The 21,897-nt window shown below is 36.3% G+C and overlaps 2 long non-coding RNA genes across 2 annotated transcripts; both read right to left on the bottom strand.

Annotated features, from left to right (window-relative positions):
* Nucleotides 1-1,747: 1,747 nt before the first annotated feature.
* On the bottom strand, nt 1,748-21,187 carry LOC137169758 (uncharacterized). The gene is made up of 4 exons (XR_010924535.1): nt 20,785-21,187; nt 2,743-2,838; nt 2,617-2,645; nt 1,748-1,817 (listed from the first exon to the last, which is right to left on the bottom strand). It is a non-coding gene; the product is annotated as an uncharacterized lncRNA (long non-coding RNA).
* LOC137169828 (uncharacterized) lies at nt 10,113-12,888 on the bottom strand. The gene is made up of 3 exons (XR_010924545.1): nt 12,797-12,888; nt 12,672-12,700; nt 10,113-10,344 (listed from the first exon to the last, which is right to left on the bottom strand). It is a non-coding gene; the product is annotated as an uncharacterized lncRNA (long non-coding RNA).
* Nucleotides 21,188-21,897: the final 710 nt, after the last annotated feature.

Genomic DNA, 21,897 nt, shown 5'->3' with positions numbered 1-21,897 from the left:
CCCAGAAGTGTGTATGTGAATCAGTCATCACTAATAACCTACTTAGTGGTTACTTATTTTGTTTCCAGTAGGAGAGCTCTGTGTAAGGCAGATGTCACTGAGCATGTGCAGGAACATGGTTCTGTTTACAGAGCTTACTAGTTTGTTGTGCAACATATACTTGACTTTATACTAAAGTTATTTACATGTCAAGAGGTTGTGATATTCTAGCAAAGCACTGCAAACAGATTCACATTTCCACACATGCTCAGTGGCCTTACACACATAACAAACAGCAACAAGAAGAGTATGTGATGTATGTTTATGTGCTTAAATCTTTAACTCTAAAATAATGCACCAAACTAAAAATGTTCATTTTTACTAGATCTACAACCTCTTTGGATTTACAAACAGTTTTCACTCATTCAGCTCTTTAAAATGTGAATCTCAAGGGTGACATCATTTATTCAGTCCAAGTAAGGGATGTCACATGATCACATCCCACCTCTACTCAGTTTGCCTTCTGACAGTTATGTTGAGGGTCTCAGGCTGTGACAAATGAAGGGAAATACACAAGGTTGTACAGAAAAAATCAATCAGTTATATTTATTTTTAAGAAATTGCAACAAAATATATTAATCAAATATATGAAATGTTCAGTCAGTAGATCAGTGATGTTGCTGAGTGGATGTGTGAATGTGTAGTCTTGTATGGTGTGAACTAAAGAGAAGTGCAACAAAACCAAACAAGCAAAAGAAAACATGAAGTGACAGAAGGAAGGAGTGAGGATGGCTGATCCTAAATACATTCTGGATGGACTGGTCAGGTGCACCTTGTTGCACTAATACAGTCTCTGACACACAGCAGCCGCAGGGCAAAACACAAACCTCAGGGCCATGGCAAAGCCAGAGGGCCGTCACAACACTGTTTTACTACAACAAGATAAACTGAACAGAGACATAAATTATAACACTCTAAACATTATCAGATACATGCTTAAAGAGAAAAAAATGATAAGAAGAAATAAAATAGCAGTGAGAATTAAGATTTTAACTTTCAACACTAGCACAAACATCAATGAGCTCAATAAAGTTCCTGATAGTGAGTTCATTAAGGATATCTGAACTTACTACATCCCTTTCTGGACAAAAAGCTATTTACAGAAATGCAACATAGAAGAGAAAAAATGTTTAAGTCATATCCGACAGTGAATCATTAATATACTGAAAAAAAATAACTGATTATTAGGATAAAATCTCTATAAAGTTTGGACAGTATAGACAAAATCGCCACAGAGATTCAGTCTCTATTATGAAGTAAAGGGTAATTGGCTGAGATTCTGGGAATAAAAACTATTTTTTTATAATCAGAAAGCTTCAACTAATCAGTTATAAATTAAATGTAATGATATGAACACTGTGGTCTGTTATTTGTTGGGTTAGTTGACAGTAGTGTAGAGGTTACTGGGATCAGTGGAGGCTCCAGCAGAAGAGGAGGAAGCTTTCACAATGCTGTAGGTCACTGCATCACCTTCATCATCACCATCACCACCAACCTGGGAAACAAAAGGGAAACAGCAACACACATAAATTACACATAATGACATGAAAAAGCATAACAACATAACTCAACAGGAGCCGAGAGATCTAAAAGTCATCATTTTGCTTCTTTTTAATAACTGAAATAAAATAAATATTCTTTTCTTTTCTTCCTGACAAAATTTTCCTTCATTCAGCAACAACACCAGTGTAACCAAACACTCAGCTTACCCGAGCTTTACTGTTGGTCTTCTTGGTGAAGCTGATGGAGACGTAGGAAACACCATCTTCAGGATCAGCCTACACAGTGAAGACAACATGATGGCTGCTCAGTAACATGTGGATTTATACTGACTCACTCTTCTAATCTTATTTTATTCTCTCTCAAAAAAGAAAATTAGGCTCAAAAGTCATCATGTCATATTTTGCAGAACAAATACGTACAAAAACAAGTGTATACTGTTATAATGTCAGACGTCTATGTTTAATATTATCAAAGTTTCAAAGCATGAGGTGAACATATACAGAAATATTCCCTGAAATTCAAAAGTCAGCCTGTAATGAATGCTCCATTTGCAGAGTTAATTCTACTTCCCCATTAAACTGACGTCACATCATTCACACATTTACACAAACAGCCGTCCGTTCCGTAGTCTTTCAGATATTTTGGATCAGATTTCACCTCAAACATGTAGGGATGTATTTGAAAAGTTGACATTTTAAGTAAAGAACAAGAAAAGATGTGAAATCTGACCACTACTGTTTGTTTACGTAGTGGAGACGGACAAAGCATCCTGAAGCTGACCAATCAGAACAGAGTGGGCTCATCAGGAGGCGGGTCTTAAAGAGACAGGAGCTAAAACAGCCTGTTTCAGACAGAGGCTGAACTGAGGGGCTGCATAAAGGACCAGTAGAAGATAAATAAGGAGTTTTTAACTGTAAATCATGCAAAGATATTCCAGTAGTACCCCAGAATATAAATATAGACCTGGAAATGTGCTGAATATGTCTCCTTTAAAACAACATACCATAAACACTGTTTTTCTCTGAAAAGTCATAACTGTATTTTTACATTTAATAATTCAGTTTGTGAACTCACAATGTTTTCATCCATCTGTGTTTTCTTCCCTGAAAAGACAAAAGAATCGACTTTAACTTCCACAGTGAAAATCCAGGTTTATCAAAATGTCTTCTTTATGAAAGTTTCATCTGTCAGTGTTCTCACGTTTAGTTTTCTTCCATCTGATGATCACCAAAACAATTATTAAGAGTGATGCTAAACCCACAGCCACAATGATGAACTTTGCCCAATCTGGAAAATCTGAAAATATGAAAAACATTTTGACTGCATAGTTCAGTTCTGATCAAAATCCTGATCAAAAGAGAGAAAGAGAGAGATACAAGTTATTAAGTCTCTACCTGGTTGAGTATCATTGGTTGTAGGTGCTGTTGAGCATATGAAAAAAGAACAAGAGACAGTCAGAGAGATGAACTGGAACAAAAGAACGTTGTTTGTGTGTTGTATTTTCATGCAGATGCTGTTACGTTTGCTTCAAATTATTTGCTTTTTTCCTTTATTCATATTGGTGTTGATGTTTTAGGTTTTGTTTCTTTTCTTGCATCCTCAGCTGGACAAATTAAATCTCAAAAACTAACAAACTGTGGTGAGAAAATACCACATAATTACATCTACAAACAAAAAATTAGAAGATAAATAAGGCAGATTACTCACCTGAAGACTGAGGGCTGAAACTAAACAGCTGCAATTTTTCACTGTAAATATCTGTCATGCTACACTTGAATAACTCAGAATACTTTGATGTCTCAGCAAGATGGGAAGTTGTAAACGTCACAGTGGCAAAGCAAGAAAACTGTGACTCCTTCATGTGCTGAGTGTTCACATCCCAATAATTACCCTCATACACCCACTTCACTGTCTGTCTACACTGTTCATATGTCGACACAGAGCAATTTAACGTCACATTATCAGTGTTCTTATGTTCAGTCACTGGTGAAGATGGAGATATTGTGAGAGAAAGACCACAAGAGTAAAATAAACTTCATCACTGTAATCATAATTATTGTAATGTTTCAGTATATTGTTCTAACAAGACAGTTTGAGCTGAAAACATTATGATGTAAATACTCACTGGTAACAACAGACAGATAAACCCGAGAGTCTTGACCTTGTTGTTGTCCTGATTTGAACTGTCTACAGGTGTAATGACCAACATCCTCAACTGTGACCTTCTTTATAACCAGAGAACAGTTCACTGTAACACTCAGTCTGTCTGATTTAACTTTGGCATTTTCACCAATCTGCCCAAGGTTAATCAGCTCTACTGCTGCTGTGCTTCCTGAACCAACAAAGAGCCAGGTAGTACTGTTACATTTATCCTGATCAGTCATCACATTTTTACAAGACAAAGTGACTTCATCTCCATCTCTGACAGTGATGTAGAGGGAAGTTTGTCCAGTTACTGCTGTTGAGAATTTGAGAGAGATATGTGATAAATGAACTGAAATAAGAATATGACTGTAGTGTGAATGTTAAAAACAAACAGCATATTTGACTGTCTCAGTAAAATGAAAGTTATTTAATAAAGTACAATAAGGTAATAATGCAGATTTTTGTATCTTACCTGTAAACTGAAGCCCCAGTATCAGAAATAAAAACATTTTAATCCATCTGAGTTCAACCATCGTGCTTCTCTGTCTTTCTCTCTGTCTTCTTCTCTCGCTCTTAGCTCTCAAAATGTCCTTATTAGTGCTTCATACAGACAAATACACTGTCTACTTCCTGTCATGAGTAAAGTGTCTCTTCCTCATTGTTGTGGCTTCAGTTTATTTTTCTCACTTGTAAGTTATCAACTTCTTGTAGGCAGAGCATATTAGCTTCTCTTCTGTTTCAATTTTAACATTTTTGTATTTTACGAGCAGGCTGGCGCTCACATCTGCAGTATCGTATATAATCTTATAAATCTTAATAAATTCTTATATTATAATCAGCCAAGAGTAAATACATAAAGGATTAGATATTGTAGGAGTTAAGGCTGAACTTCTCCACCCACCACCAAGACCACAACACACTTCCTGTATTTCAAAGTTTATAATCATGACCTCATCATATAATGCTTTTAAAATGTAAAGACATTGTTTTCTCACATCCTGTGCACAGGACCAGTATTTGCATTTAAAGACAAATGATTTCCCTTTAATAATTAGCCAACAGCACCCCAATAGTGGTTAAGAACTTACCTCATAACTGCAATGTCGATAAGTAAAAAGTAGTATAAAGGATGTTTTCAAACAGAATTAGGATTCTGTCGTGACAGGATTCATGTTGATGATTGACAGCACACATGAACAGACAGGTGAAGAGTCAAACTTTGACTCTTGATGATCAACATGGTGCAACATGGTGATACTGCAGCAGCTGGGAAAGAACACTGATAAGATGATGTTTTAATGGTCTGAGACCTGTTAGTTCCTCTTTGTATCTTTGAAGTAAATGTTCCTGAGAACTGAACAGGAAGTGTTTTGGTGAGAATGTGGGTACAACAGCAGCAGAGCTCTGGAGGTTTTAGCCTCAACACACCACAACCACAAGAGGCTCACAGTAACAGACAGGCCAAACTTTATCAAGGCACCAGACAAAGAGACTGCTTTCATCACAGAAAATCATCACTGAGACCCCAGCAGTACGTTTCTGATGATAACTGGTGTGCTTGCTGGTCTGTGCTTGTCCCAGAAGTGTGTATGTAAATCAGTCATCACTAATAACCTACTTAGTGGTTACTTATTTTGTCTCCAGTCTCTGGAGAGTAGTTTTCAAGGCAGACGCCACTGAGCATGTGCAGGAACGCGGTTTTGTTGACTGAGCTTCACTAGCTTGTCATGCTACATATCATAACCACATTCTCACACATGCTCAGTGACCTTACACACAAAACAATAGCAACAAGAGTGTGTGATGTATGTGTGTGTATTTGTCTTTATCTTTCACTCTATAATAATACATCAAACACAAATGTTAATTTATAAAATAGTCTGAAAGAAGCATGAAACATAAATGGAATTTCAACTGTAAAACTGTACAATAGATCTACAACCCTTTTAGATTTATCATATATTCTACTCATTTGGATGTTTAATATTTGACTCTCAAGGGTGACACCATTTATTCAGTCCAAGTAAGGGATGTCACATGATCACATCTCTACTCAGTTTGCCTTTTGACACTTTTGTACCACAACAAAGAAAACTGAACAGAGACATACATTATAACACTCATTAAACAACATTATATACATGCTTAAAGAGAAAAAAACAATCAGAAGAAATATAATAGCAGTGAAAATTAAGATTATAACTTTCACTCAACACTAGTACAACAATCACTGAGCTCAATAAAGAGCCTGATAGTGAGTTCATTAAGGATATCTTAACTTACTACATCCCTTTCTGGACAAAAAGTCCAGAACAACAGTCCAACTGTGAATCATTATTATACTGAAAAAACCTAAAATGCTTTTTTTTTGTCTTTCCCTTCATGTGTCAACCACACTCAGTTCTGCACACTGTGAATAACTGATTATTAGGATAAAATCTCTATGAGGTTTGGACAGTACAGACAAATTCCCCACAGAGATACAGTCTCTATTATGAAGTAAAGGGTAATTGGCTGAGATTCTGGGAATAAAAACTATTTTTTCTCATCAGAAAGCTTCAACTAATCAGTTATAAATGAAATGTAATGATATGAACACTGTGATCTGTTATTTGTTGGGTTAGTTGATGGTAGCATAGAGGTTGTTGGAATTAGTGGAGGCTCCAGCAGAAGAGGAGGAGGCTTTCACAGTGCTGTAGGTCACTGCATCACCTTCATCATCATCATCACCACGAACCTGGGAAACAAAAGGGAAACAGCATCACACATAAATTACACATAATGACATGAAAAAGCATAACAACATAACTCAACAGGAGCTGAGAGATCTGAAAGTCATCATTTTGCTTCTATTTAATAACTGAAATACAATAAATATTCTTTTCTTTTCTCCTTCCCGACAAAACTTTTTCCTTCATTCAGCAACAACACCAGTGTAACCAAACACTCAGCTTACCCGGGCTTTACTGTTGGTCTTCTTGGTGAAGCTGATGGAGACGTAGGAAACACCATCTTCAGGATCAGCCTACACAGTGAAGACAACATGATGGCTGCTCAGTAACATGTGGATTTATACTGACTCTCTCTTCTAATCTTATTTTATTCTCTCTCAAAGAAGGAAATTATGCTAAAAGTCATCATGTCATATTTTGCAGAACAAATACGTACAAAATCAAGTATATACTGTTATAATGTCAGACATCTATGTTAAACATAATCAAAGTTTCAAAACATGAGATGAACATATGCAGAAATATTCCCTGAAAGTCAAAAGTCAGCCTGTAATGAATGCTCCATTTGCAGAGTTACTTCTACTTCCCCATCAAAGTGACGTCACATCATTTGAAAAGCTGTATTTGAAAACTGATTTTATGGCATGTGAGTGGGGAGAATAGGAGGTTACACAAGTTACAGAAAACCTCTTTTCTTTTTTTTCAATTTTTCTCAACAGTTCCGAGGGGGGTTTTCTCAAAGCCATTTCATAAACCTTATTAATCCACTCAGTAGGATACCCACGCTGGACAAATGTAGCTCTCATGTCATCAGCTTGTTTCTGTCTCTTCCTCATTGTGGCTTCAGTCTATTTTTCTCACTTGTAAGTTATCCACCTTTTGTAGTTGGGGCTTATTAGCAAAACCACAGCGCACTTCCTTTCCAACGCTGTACTTCAAAGTTTGTATTTATAATCATGACCTCACCATGTGATGCTTTTAAAATGTGACAACATTGTTTTCTCACATCCTGTGTGCAGTAGCAGTATTTGCATTTTAAGGCAAATGATTTCCCTTTAACAAAAGACATTTTCTGTCATTTTTCTCCCAAATATTGGTTAATATTGGTTATGTCCACCTCTCTACTCTTTTGACACCCAAATAAATGTTTGCAATAAATAAATCTTAAAAACTTACATTTTCTGGATCCCAGGTTGAGTCGAGTTTGTAGGAGGAGCAATAATTTAACAAACTTTATCATAGTTAACTTTCTGACTTTGCTGCAGGAACCAGCCCAAAATTGAGGCTCACAGGAACAGACAAGCCACACTTTATCAAGGTACAAGATAAAGAGACGCTCATTTCAGTTGTGTTGAAAACAACTCAATCACTCCAATATAATAAACAAGCTGTATTTAGGTACACAAAGTACACTGCTCTAAGGCACGGCAAACCCAATAACAGTTAAATGTTCCTTACAGAGTAACTACAGCCATAATAAAAATCCTGCTTGAGCTGCCATCTAGTGGTTGCTCCTGTAGAAACTCTGTTTCTTTGCAGTACAGCACTTTACATGATACTGTTGTTCAAATATATATCATAGTTGGTGAAAAAGAGTCTTTCATAGTCTAGTGATTCACTCTCTGGTGCAGCAGGGAGATGTAATTCAGTTTATGGACTGTTTGTTATTTATGAGAGGGAGGGGGTGGTGCAAAATGGGGGAGGCACTTCAAATAATTTTTTAAGCACTGGGGAGGGACTTAAGGGGGGGATATACAACTTTAAATGTTGCATTTGTATTTATTTTAAATACATTTTTTACATACATACATATGTGTTTTACATCTGCATGGTGACAGGACTCAAAATATTTCTGAGTAAATAAACCATTTAAACCTGCCTATTCAGTTTGTGTTGGAATGTGAAGGGTTAAATGAAAGAAGCCCCTTTTGTCAGACTTTTGCGCCTCCATAGTTGCTGGGAAGAAAATGCTGCTTTCGGCTCCGTGATTGGTGGTCCAGCTATAATTTTTACAGAGGGCCGAGTAATTCAAATGAAAATAAAATTGACCAATCATAACCATATCTTCCCTCCAAATGGGCGGGCTTTGTTGTTGCTACTTAATGACAAGTTATCATTACCATGCTGGTACACCTGTGGTTTGCCAAGCAGGCAGAGTCTGCACACCATCTGACAGTTATCGTAGCCGGCAAATATGCCAGATCCGCTGCCAGTGGCGGGAGCGGCGTTTATTTACCACAACTACATGGCCCATAAAAACACAAACAAGTCAAGGAAGATTGATAAAAAAAGAGAACTGATGAATGTCATTCAGGCCAACATAAATTCATAATGTGAACCCCCCTCTCTCTGATAAATAACGAACAGTCCCTTAGTGTTCAGTTCAGTAAATTTATCAACATTTATATCAGTAACAGCAATGATCAGCGGTGCAACAGTCTCCATGAAAGTCCAAAGTTAACAAAGTTTAAAACTACAGAAACATGAAATAATAAGTGAGTGAAGTGATAAAATTGCATCACTACAAAGATCAAAAATACTAACAGCTCGCTACCAGCAAACATCTGCCTCTCCTTAAAGCTCAAACAATCAATTACAAACTGAACATCAGACTACAACAAGAAAACAACTACAAAGCACAAATATATTGTAACAACATGGAGAACACACAAGCTGGATTTATTAGAGGCAGAGCTGATGTTTCATCATCAAAATGTGACTTCAGGTGTGACCAGAAATGATAAAACATTTGAACCTTTAAATTCACAAATGTCAAAAAAGACATGTTTTTATATTTTACTCCAACCAACAAATTACATCAAGGCTACAAACTTTTGCATCACCACATTTTTTCACTACTGTAGAGTATTTGTATTTATATTCTTGAAAAGTATTGTTCGTGAAATATTTAAATGTTTGTTTGTTTGAACTAATGGGAACATGTAGAGATCGATCAGAAGAGGCCCGAGAATGGACCCTTGAGGAACACCACGTCATTTTTGTGTCTGATCAGATTTGTAGTTACCAGCTGACAGAATATATTCTCTATGTTACAAAAGGGATTTATATTTATGTCTGTGCAAGAACGTTTATTCAGGAAAAGGTACAAGAAGCATAAAATTACTACAATAACAATGTACAGTTTGAAGCGAGGCAGTTTAAAGGATAGATTCACATTTTTTCAGGTCTGTCTTTAAACAACAGTCAGGTGCTCATATATACATTGAAACAGGTTTTACTTGCTGTAATCAAAGATCCCTTTCTAACATGCTTCCAGTGTCAGAGATGGGAACAAAATCCTCATTCTGTACAAAAATATATTCTAAAGTTAATCTAAAGTTAATATGAAGCTTCAGCAGTCTCAGTTCATCAAATCAAGTGTGAATCTTTCAAAGTTACAGCCTTTTTATTTCCATCTTTGTGTTATTATCTGTCCACTGCAGCTCAGCAAGGAAACACAGAGAAATACTGTCCAGTAGTATAATATCAGTTATAATAAAGAGAAGACAGTTACTGACTCTATTAGAGCTCCCAGCTCAGTTAAGTCTATTCTAGAAAATTTAAAACATATCTACTCTCAGCAAACATGTTTAAAACAATCCAAAATGAAAGTTACTTAAAAAAAATGTTTTTCTGTATAAATGATGATAAAACTGAGACAAAGCTAACACACAAAAAGCAATCAGTAACAATTAAAAATATGGTCAAATTTTTTTAAATGGATGAAAAGTTTGACAAAAACAAAATGATCTTTTTATTGAAACTAATCATATAAAATCTGATGAAATGTTATGTTACTGCAGTGGACCCTGGTGAGTTGATGTTGGTGTGAAAGTTGTTGAGCAGTGGAGTCTCACAGAAGCAGAAGGTCCTTCAATGTTTTATAGAACACTGCACCTTCATCTCCATCTTCATCATTATGCACCTGTGAAAAACAACACAATACACCTGAGATTCTGAGATAAAATAGAACTAATAAACAACCTTTGTTTCAGTGTAATACAGTCAGCACTGCTTATCCTTCTCTTTACAGTTTAGTTCTGTTCAGAGGACACAGCTCATGAGGGGTCCATAGCACAATAGAATACAAAGAAGAGGAAGATAAAAAAAAAAGAATAAATATTTAAACAATATCTAAACAAACTAAAATAAACAAAAAACAAAAGGCATTCTATAATTATCAGACATTTACATTCAGGCTGGAACGCCAATGTTCCCACATTCAACCTGACAGAGCTCGGCTCAGGGTTGGTTAGAGCTTAATTATACCACGGTGTGGATGAATACTATTTTCTGATTGGCTGGCAGATGTGCATTAAAACTGTTCAATATTGCGCAGCGCTGCGTCGCTCGTGGCCAGTTGGGACATTCCAATAGAAAACAAAACAATAAAACTGATTTTTTGCTGACGGTTACTCGAGTCACATTCAATTAGGACATGGTTGGGCTATAGGCCTGTAATTCTCCAAGCTGTTTCGTTTACCAGCTTTATCTTTAATGAAAGGTACTAGTATACCAGATAAAATAGAGTCAGGTAGAATACCATGGACTAATAACCCAGTAAAACAAATAGCAAGCAGAGGGTAGAGTTTTTGACTAGCAAGTTTAGCAGTAATATTTTCCATACCGGACGGCTTATTATCTCTGAAGGCCTAAACGCACTGGAAGCAATAATGAACGCGCGTCAAATGAGGCGCATCAATTGATGCTCCTATGGCGCACTGCAAGCATCAGATTTGAAATTCCAACACCACAGAACCAACACAAATTCGTCATTTTGTCCTTGTATCAACCACTAGTTGGATGTAATGAGTGAATGAAAAGGAGAAATGCAGAAGAGGAAAATGAAACTGAAACTAAGAGCGTCTGTGTCCACGGTAAATCATTTGTTGACTGTTTGATGGTTATTTATTTGTGCGTTAAAATGTGACTGCCGTGAAATAATCAGAATATAACGTTTTACTTCTCTCATTCAGAGGTTTTGTTCTCACTACCGCTCGCTCTCCTTGCTCGCTGTCTCTCTCTCTCTCGCTTGCTCGCCCGTGCTCAGCTGGCTTGCACTATTTCTTTTTTTTCGGCTGCAGAGAAAACAGTTTTGGTCACTGGGTCCTCATTTGACGCTCCAAAAATTGAAACAAGGTCAGAGTAGGCGCATCAAGGCAGTTTGACGCGCGTCATGACGCTTCCAGTGCGTTTAGGCCTTAAGTTTCATGACAGCATCTTGGACTTCTTGTGGGGTAACAGTCACATCGTAATTTTTATATATGTTGTCTACTCTAATCAAATTGCTTTTAACACAGTTGAACAGATCATAGTAATGTTTCTGCCACAACTGAGAAATGATCTCTGAGCCATTTACTCTGACAATATTCAATGGTAGTGATGTTTTACAGTTATTCATGATTCTGAAGTTGTTTTGCAACTTTCTCAAGGTGCAAATTTGCACATTTCTCATATTCAAATATGGGTGCATATTTATTTCTACCTGACTCTACCCATGCTTTAACAGCCCTTTTAGCCTCAGCATGAAACTCTTTTACATAGTCATTTCAACCAGGCTTAGCATTGTACACATTAGACTTATGTTTATAAAAAGGCCTGCTGGAGATGAGGAGAGACTCCATGATAGAATCATACATAGAATATAACTCGTTACTATTGTTGTGGGTTCTTGCAATTCATATCACAACACACAGTCGCATCTTTTGGTAGTTCAATACATCCCAGCAAGGCATCCAAAAAATGTTTTCTTTAAGATCCTCCTGTGTTAAGTTAGACTAGTCTAATTTCCCTGCACTTACATTGCTATCAACAGACAATAACAGGTATGTTGCCTAAATTTAACAACATAGAAAAGGGTGGTCGGTAGTGGCCACATCATAATTTATCTCCATGGCATCTAGAGAGTCATGTGCATCAGTGCATATGCAGTGATCAAGCCATGAAGCAGTGTGCCAAGCTTCACTGATATACGTATAGCTATTATCAGGCATAAGAACCTTGCTAGGGAGGGTCAAACCACCATCATAGCAAAACTGCATTAAGTGATTAGCAATTGAGGAATTAACATCAGAGACATCAGCATTCATATCTCCTGTTTAGCTAAGAATGTCTCTTGAACACACAGTATATCACAGATTTCCAAGAGCAACCACACAATGTGATTTTTTCTGCTTCTCTGTGGCCAACAAGCAGCCCTCGATCATGATACAACACTGAATATCATTTTGTCAGTTCAGTTTTAAAACTCACAGCATTGTCACTGATCTGTGTTTTGTTCCCTGAAAAGACAAAAAAAAAATCAAGTTTAGCTTTATCAGTAAAAATCCAGGATCATCAAAACTTCTTGTTTATAAAAGTTCTGTGAATGTTCTCACCTTTAGTTCTGGTCCATATGTTGACTGACACAACAGTTATTGAGAGAGCTGCTAAACCCACAGACACGATGATGAACCTCAACCGAACTGCAAAGTCTAAAACATTAGAAACATTTGTCACTGTTCAAACTCCTGTAATTAAAAGATGAGAGAAATACAGTATATACAGCACTTGTGCTTTTTACAACAGGAAAAATGTTATATTTATCATTGCTTCATTACAATATTAGTACAATATAGTTCAATATTTGAACTAAACTGTGAACTCTGGTGCTAAGTGTATGTTTCTGGAGACAGGAAGCACCAAAAATACAAATCTACTTATGACATTTAAAAATATTTCTCTTCTATCTTTTTTGTACTTTAAATGATGTCAAAGGCTGAGAGACAGAAAGAGAGAGAACAGGGTTTGAGACTCAGACATGTGTGTAATATATAATAATACAATAATAATTATTGTAATGTTTCAGTATATTGTTCTAACAAGACAGTTTGAGCTGAAAACATTATGATGTAAATACTCACTGGTAAAAACAGACAGATAAACCAGAGAGTCTTGACCTTGTTGTTGTCCTGATTTGAACTGTCTGCAGGAGTAATGACCAACATCCTCAACTGTGACCTTCTTTATAACCAGAGAACAGTTCACTGTAACACTCAGTCTGTCTGATTTAGCTTTGGCATTTTCATCAATCTGTCCAAGTTCAATCAGCTCTACCGCTGCTGTGCTTCCTGAACCACTGAAGATCCAGGTAGTACTGTCACATTTATCCTGATCAGTCATCACATTTTCACAAGACAAAGTGACTTCATCTCCATCTCTGACAGTGATGTAGAGGGAAGTTTGTCCAGTTACTGCTGTTGAGAATTTGAGAGAGAAATGTGATAAATGAACTGAAACAAGAATATGACTGTAGTGTGAATGTTAAAAACAAACAGCATATTTGACTGTCTCAATAAAATGAAAGTAATTCAATGAAGTACAATTGGTAATAATGCAGATTATTGTATCTTACCTGTAAACTGAAGCCCCAGTATCAGAAATAAAGACATTTTAATCCATCTGAGTTCAACCATCGTGCTTCTCTGTCTTTCTCTCTGTCTTCTTCACTCGCTCTTAGCTCTCAAAATGTCCTCATTAGTGCTTCATACAGAGAAATACACTGTCTACTTCCTATCATGAGTGAAATGTCTCCTCCTCATTGTGGCTTCAGTCTGTTTTTCTCGCGGAGCATATTAGCTTCTCTTCTCTTTAAATTTGAATGTTTTTGCATTTTATAGCAAGCTGGTGCTCACATCTGCAGTATCTTATATAATCTTAGAAATCTATAAAATATCTTATATTATAAGCAGCCAATAATAAATACATAAATGATTACATATTGTAGGAGTTAAGAGTGAATGTCTCCACCTACTCACCACCAAGACCACTTCCTTTCCACTGCTGTATTTCAAAGCTTGTATTTATAATCATGACCTCAACATGTGATGCTTTTAAAATGTGAAAACATTGTTCTCTCACGCCTTGTGTGCAGTAGCAGTATTTGCATTTTAAGGCAAATGATTTCACTTTAACAAAAGACTTTTTTTTTTTGTCATTTTTCTCCCCAGTGTTGGTTAATATTGGTAATGTTCACCTGTCTACTCTTTTGACACAAAAATATATGTTAGCAATAAATAAATCTTTAAAAACTTACATTTTCTGGATCCCAGGTTGAATCGAGTTAGTGGGATGAGCAATAATTAAAGAGGACCTATTATGCTTATTTCAGCTCTAAATCTTTATTGTTGGACTCAACTGGTGTAGCTCTGCATGATTCACAGTTCAAAAAACTCATTACTTATCTCATACTGGGCCTTTATGCAGCCCCTCCATGTACACAGTTTCTCTTTACGCTCCCTTTTAGCTCCTGTCTCTTTAAGGCCCCCCTCCCCATGAGCCCACTCTGTTCTGATTGGCCAGCTTTAAGTATCAGAGTTGTGTAACTTTACCATCAATGTAAACCAGACATTTCCTGTTTTACTGCTTCAAATTAAAAGCTTTTAAATGACTAAATACTGGGAGACTTTTATTGTGAATAATTTACAGGAAGTGAAACGTGTTCCTCACTGAATTAGTGGAGCTTCATTAGTGGTGCTAAACACCAACATATGGAGATATTTGGAGCTATTTGTTCAGCGGATCAGTTAGACATAACCCAGGGAAGAATAGTAAAAGCAGAAACAGTCACAGTGAGATGTTTTATGAAGATCTGCAGACAACCAGCACACCTCCAACAAGTAAACTACTTATTTTACTTTGCTGTGCTGTGTAATGGACTCATGGCTTGGTGTAACTACTCCTGGAGCAGAACAGCGAATTTGCATGCTGTGCATGTAGCAGATGTCCATATAAAGAAATCCGTCATGAAACTGCCGTCAGCTCAGGCTGAAAGTAGAAAAAAACCTTGGAAACTTAGCGTTCAGAGCAGTCTGAAGTCACTGCTATTTGTGCACAGGGATTACTGCTACATATGTTTACTTCGTTGTTTGACACGTCGGCCACTTTTAACATGAACATCCGATATTGTGACATTATATATATGTCTGAAAATAAGGATAACATAATATGTCCCCTCTAAACAGACATTGTCACAGTTGGCTTTCTGACTTTGCTGCAAGAACCAGCCCAAAATTTAGGCTTGCAAGAACAGACAGGCCACACTTCATCAAGGTAAAAGACAAAGAGACACTCATTTCAGTTGTGTTGAAAACAACTCAATCACTGAAAGATAATGAACAAGCTGTATTTAGCTACACAGAGTGCACTGCTCTAAGACATGGTTAACCCAATGACAGTTAAAAGTTCCTTATAGAGTAACTACAGCCAGAATAAAAATCCTGCTTGAGCTGCCATCTAGTGGTTGCTCCTGTAGAAATTCTGTCCCTTTGCAGTACAGCACTTTACATGATACTATTGTGCATTTATATATCATAGTAGGTGAAAAGAGTCTTTCATACTCTAGTGATTGACTCTCTGATGGAGCTGGGAGATATGTAATTCAGTTTAGTTTTCAGTTTAGTAAGTTTATCGACACTTATATCAGCAATAGCAATGATCAGCAGTGCAGCAGTTTTCCATGAAAGTCCTAAGTTAACAAGTTTTAAAACATATGGAATAATCAGCAAGTATTATAACTGCATCACTACTATTCTTCAGAATAAGATAAAAAATGCTGACAGTTCACTGCTAGCAAACATCTGCCTCTCCTTATAACTCAAACAATCAATGACAAACTGAATGTCAGACTACAACAACTACAAGGCACAAATATATTGTAACAACATGGAGAACGCACAAGCTGGATTTATTAGAGGCAGAGCTGATGTTTCATGTTCATCATCAAAATGTGACTTCAGGTGTGACCAAAACTGATAAAACATTTGAACCTTTAAAGGTCACAAAGGTCAAAGCAGACATGTTTTTATATTTTTCTCCAACCTACAAATTATGTCAAGGCCACAAACTTTTGCATCACCACACTTGTTCACTATTGTAGAGTATTTGTATTTATATTCTTGAAATGTGTGCATGTTTTGAATTAGTCGGAGCATGTAGAGATCGATCAGAAGAGGCCCGAGAATTGACCCTTGAGGAACACCACGTCATTTTTGTGTCTGCTCAGATTTGTAGTTACCAGATGACTGAACGTATTCTCTATCATACAAAAGGGATTTATATTTATGTCTGTGCAAGAAAGCTTATTTAGGAAAAGGTACCATAAACATAAAATTATTACAACAGCAATGTACAGTATGAAGGGAGGCAGCTTAAAGGATAGGTTCACATTTTTTCAGGTCTGTCTTTAAACAACAGTCAGGTGCTCACATACATTGGAACAGGTTTTGTTAGCCTCTAACATGCTTCCAGTGTCAGAGATGGGAACAAACTCCTCATTCTGTAAAAAATGTATTCTAAAGTTAATCTGAAGTTAATATGAGGCTTCAGCAGTCTCAGTTTTTCAAATCAAGTGGGAATCTCCCAAAGTTTCCGTCTTTGTGTTATCATCCGTCATCTGCAGCTCAGCAAGGAAACATAGAGAAATACTGGCCAGTAGAATAATATCAGTTATAATAAAGAGAAGACAGTTACTGACTCTATTAGAGCTCCCAGCTCAGTTAAGTCTATTCTACACAATTTAAAACACGTCAAATTTTTTCAAACTCAAATTCACTTTATTGGTGTGCATGTCACAACAACAATATCGCCAAAGCATCAAGAGTCAAGGAAACAAAATAGCATTAACATAACATTAACATATATTAATTACATATAGTATATCTATATATCTATGTGTTGATATATAGATATATGTCACTCTCAGCAAACATGTTAAAAACAATCCAAAATAAAAATGACTTTTTCTGTACAACTAATGACAGAACAAAGAACTCCTGCACACTGTCTTCTGTGCTTGTAATTAGAGGGGATTTATTGGGAAAAACGTTTCTGTACACAGACCTTCATCAGGTTATATCACAAGACAAAAGGAGAGACCATCTTAAAAAGGTTGGTTGACCCACATGGACCAATCAGGTCACACATCAGAATGACATCACTCATTTAATCAATCATCATACAAAATCACATCATGGCTCTCTATACCGAAGGTATAAATGGACAAAGAAATGGGAAATGCACATTATACATAGCTTAAAATGCACACAGTCACGACAAAGAAAACCTACTATTCAAAAGATAAACATTCACAGTATTTTCAATTTTTAATTAAAATCTGGTTAGAGCTTGAAAAAACTGTCACCTAGAATCTGTCCCTGGACAAGAAAGGTGAAGAGACAAAATTAGACAAAAAAATAATAGCAATATTATATTCATATATATATATATATATATATTATAAGTCATGATCACCCCTCTACACAGTAGGCTGACTTTTTCGATGCCACAAAACGTTAAGTTGAAATGTCATGTTTTGCATCATTGAAATGTACAATTACAGGATAATCTCTGTCATTCCTACGTTTAGCACTTTTATGTTCACTTATACGTTGTTTCAGCTTTCTGGTGGTTTTGCCTACATACACTAGACCACATGGACAATGTAGCATGTACACAACATGTGTGGAAGCATAATTACTGACACTTTTTATTCGTGTGAGGACGACAGAAACTGTTAGTTTTGTAAGTATTATTGCAGTGTGCACAGCTACCACAACGGTAGTAACCATCTGGTAGGGAGCATAAAAGCTTCTGTTGTGTAGGTTGCGTAGACTTGTGATGTGCAAAATCAGCATGGACCAGTAGGTCTCTCAAAGTTTTCCCCCCATTTGTACACAAAAAGTGGCAGATCTTTAAAAAATCGGGGCTAGTTCAGGGTCCAATTTTAAAATATGCCAGTGTTTTCTAAAAACTGATCTTATGGCATGTGAGTGGGGAGAATAAGAGGTAATACAAGTTACAAAAAATCTCTTTTCTTTTTTCTCACTTTTTCTCAACAGTTGCCAGCAGGGTTTTCTCAATGCCATTTCATAAACCTTATTAATCCATTCAGTAGGATACCCACGCTGGACAAATCATCAGCTTGTTTCATAAAATCTTCGGTAGTATTGCATATTCTTCAGAGTCTAAAATATTGACTTTTGGAACGACCTCTCTTGAGTGAGATGGGAGGAAAACTGCTTACTAACAAAAGAGTATTCTTGTCTGTTTCCTTACGCTATAAGGTAGTGGATACTGTGCACTTGTTTTTTATGACCCACATATCCAAAAAAATGAACCTTTTCCGCACTGTAATCCATTGTCAATTTCAACTTGCTAATAAAGATATTCAGTAAGGTGAAAAAATTCAAGCAATTCATGATTTCTCTTAAAAAACCAACAAACAGATTGGCATAATTAGGCAAACAAATAGACCCCATGCTCATCCCAGACACTTGTAAATAGAAATCTCCATTAAAGTAAAAATAATTGTTCTTCATGACAAGAGTAGCTGAATCAATGATAAACTGATTAGGCAGAATGACGTATTGTCCCAGTTCTGAAGATAAAAGTGTAAAGCCTCCAAAATATACTGTACTGTGCAAAGGTTTTAGGCAAAAGTTTTAGGCATTGAAAGTAAAGTGAGAATGCTTACAAAAATATTGCTATAAATTGTTTTAATTTATCAATTAACTTCTTACAAAGTTGAGTAAACAGCAGAAACCTAAATGAAATTAATATTTGCTGTGAGCAGCTTTGCCTTTAAAACAGCAATAGTTCTCCTCGGTTCACTTTAACACAGTTTTTCATGGTAACTTCCAGGAAGGTTGTTGTAACCATCCTGGAGAAAGAATGTTCTTCTGTGGATTTATTATTTAGGCCCTCTCAGGTGCTTCTTCATGTAATCCCAGATTGACTCCATGATGTTGAGATCAGGGCTCTGTGGGGGCCAAACCATACCATCTGTTGCAGGACTCATCATTCTTCTTGTTGCTGAAAATAGTTCTTTATGACTCTAGCTGTATGCTTGGGGTCATTGTTATGTCATGAATAAATTTGGGACCGATCAGACACCTCCCTGATGGTATTGGATAATGGATAAGAATCTAAACATCTAGGGTGCCTAAAACTTTTGCACAGTACTGTACATTCATGTAAAGGCTGGCAATATCCAACATCACTAAGAGATATCATCAGATAAGACAGTAAGACATGACATTTTCTTAATATAATCAGTGGAATGTCTAATATATGCTGGTAAAGTGACAACATATGGCTTAATAAAGAAATCAATAAACTCTGACAGAGAGGCCAATAATGAATTAGTCTGAGCTACTAAATAATGATAAAACTGAAACAAACAAACATGTAAAAAGCAATAAGTAAGAATTAAACATTTTTTTAAAAGATTAAAAGTTTAACAAGTGATGTAGTTTAAAAAAAGAATCACTCACCTAAACCCATCACAACACAAAATGATCTTTTTTGTCTAAACTACTCTGTAAAATCTGATGAAATGTTATTTAACTGCGGTGGACTCTGGTGAGTTGATGTTGGTGTGAAAGTTGTTGATCAGTGGAGTCTGACAGAAGCAGAAGGTTCTCCAACGTTTTCATAGTTCACCGTACCTTCATCTCCATCTTCATGATTATGCACCTGTGAAAAACAACACAACACACCTGAGATTCTGAGATAAAGTAGAACAAATAAACAACCTTTGTTTCAGACGAATACAGTCAACACTGTTTATTCTTATTCTCTTTACAGAATCACAGTAAATAGTGAACTACCACAAACATAAACATTTGAATATTCAGTTTTAAAACTCACAGCATTGTCATCCATCTGTGTTTTGTTCCCTGAAAACACAAAAACAGAGTCGAGTTTAGCTTCATCAGTAAAAATCCAGATTCATCAAAACTTCTTTTATAAAAAGTTTATAAAAGTTCTGTGAATGTTCTCACCTTTAGTTCTGGTCCATATGTTGACTGACACAACAGTTATTGAGAGAGCTGCTAAACCCACAGACACAATGATGAACCTCAACAAAACTGCAAAATCTAAAACATTAAAAATATTTTTCACTGTTTAAACTCCTGCAGTTAAAAGATGAGAGAAATACAGTATATACAGCACTTGTGCTTTTTTTAACCGTTAATATGTTGCATTTATCACTGCTTCATTACAATATTAATACAATATAGTTCAATATATGAACTGAACTGTGAACTCTGGTGCTAAGTGTATGTTGTTACAGGAAGCATCAAAAATACAAATCTACAAATTACATTTAGAAATATTTCTCTTCTATCTGTTTTGTACTTTAAACGTCAAAGGCTGAGAGACAGAAAGAGAGAGAGCAGTGAGCAACAACAAGGTTTGAGACTCAGACATGTGTGTGAACACACTGACTGAGATTAACTGAATAAGAGAATATCTCCACCCACAGCCAAGACTCAGTCTGACATTCATACTTTACACTCAGAGATACAAGTTGTGAAATCACTACCTTGTTGTTTTGTTGGAGGATCAGTTGTTGTAGGTGCTGTTTGGTTCATCGTTGCCTTTGTGCTCTGTCCCATTGTTGTTGTTGTTGATTTTGTTGCTGCAGCACTTTTAGTATCCTCACCTGAACATATGAAAAAAGAACAACAGACAGAGAGATGAACTGGAACAAAAGAACATTGTTTGTGTGTTGTATTTTCATGCAGCTGCTGTTGCGTTTGGCTCAAATTATTTGCTTTTTTCCTTTATTCCTATTGGTGTTGATGTTTTGGGTTTTGTTTATTTTCTTGCATCCTCAGCTGGACAAATTAAATCTCAAAAACCAACAAACTGTGGCGAAAAAATACCACATAATTATCATCTACACACAAAGAAAAGAAAGTAAATGAGGCAGATTTCTTACCTGAAGACTGAGGGCTGAAGGTAAACTGCTGCACTTTTCCAGTGTAAATATCTGTCACGTTACACTTGAATAACTCAGAATACTTGGACGTCTCAGCAAGATGGGAAGTTGTAAACGTCACAGTGACAAAGCAAGAAGACTGTGACTCCTTCATATGCTGAGTGTTCACATCTGAAATATTACCCTCATACACCCACTTCACTGTCTGTCTACACTCTCTATATGTCGACACAGAGCAGCTTAACGTCACCTTATCAGTGTCCTTATGTTCAGTCACTGGTGAAGATGGAGATATTGTGAGAGAAAGACAATAAGAGTAAAATTAACTTCATCACTATAATCATAATTATTGTAATGTTTCAGTATATTGTTCTAACAAGACAGTTTGAGCTGAAAACATTATGATGTAAATACTCACTGGTAACAACAGACAGATAAAAATGAGAGTCTTGACCTTGTTGTTGTCCTGATTTGAACTGTCTGCAGGTGTAATAACCAACATCCTCAACTGTGACCTTCTTTATAACCAGAGAACAGTTCGCTGTAACACTCAGTCTGTCCGATTTAGCTTTGGCATTTTCACTAATCTGTCCATGTACAATCAGCCCTTCTGCTGCTGTGCTTCCTGAACCACCAAAGAGCCAGGTTGTATTGTCACATTTATCCTGATCAGTCATCACATTTTCACAAGACAAAGTGACTTCATCTCCATCT

The sequence above is a fragment of the Thunnus thynnus genome, chromosome 18, assembly GCF_963924715.1.
Source record: "Thunnus thynnus chromosome 18, fThuThy2.1, whole genome shotgun sequence".
NCBI lineage: Eukaryota > Metazoa > Chordata > Actinopteri > Scombriformes > Scombridae > Thunnus > Thunnus thynnus.
This window is presented reverse-complemented; position numbering and strand designations above follow the sequence as displayed.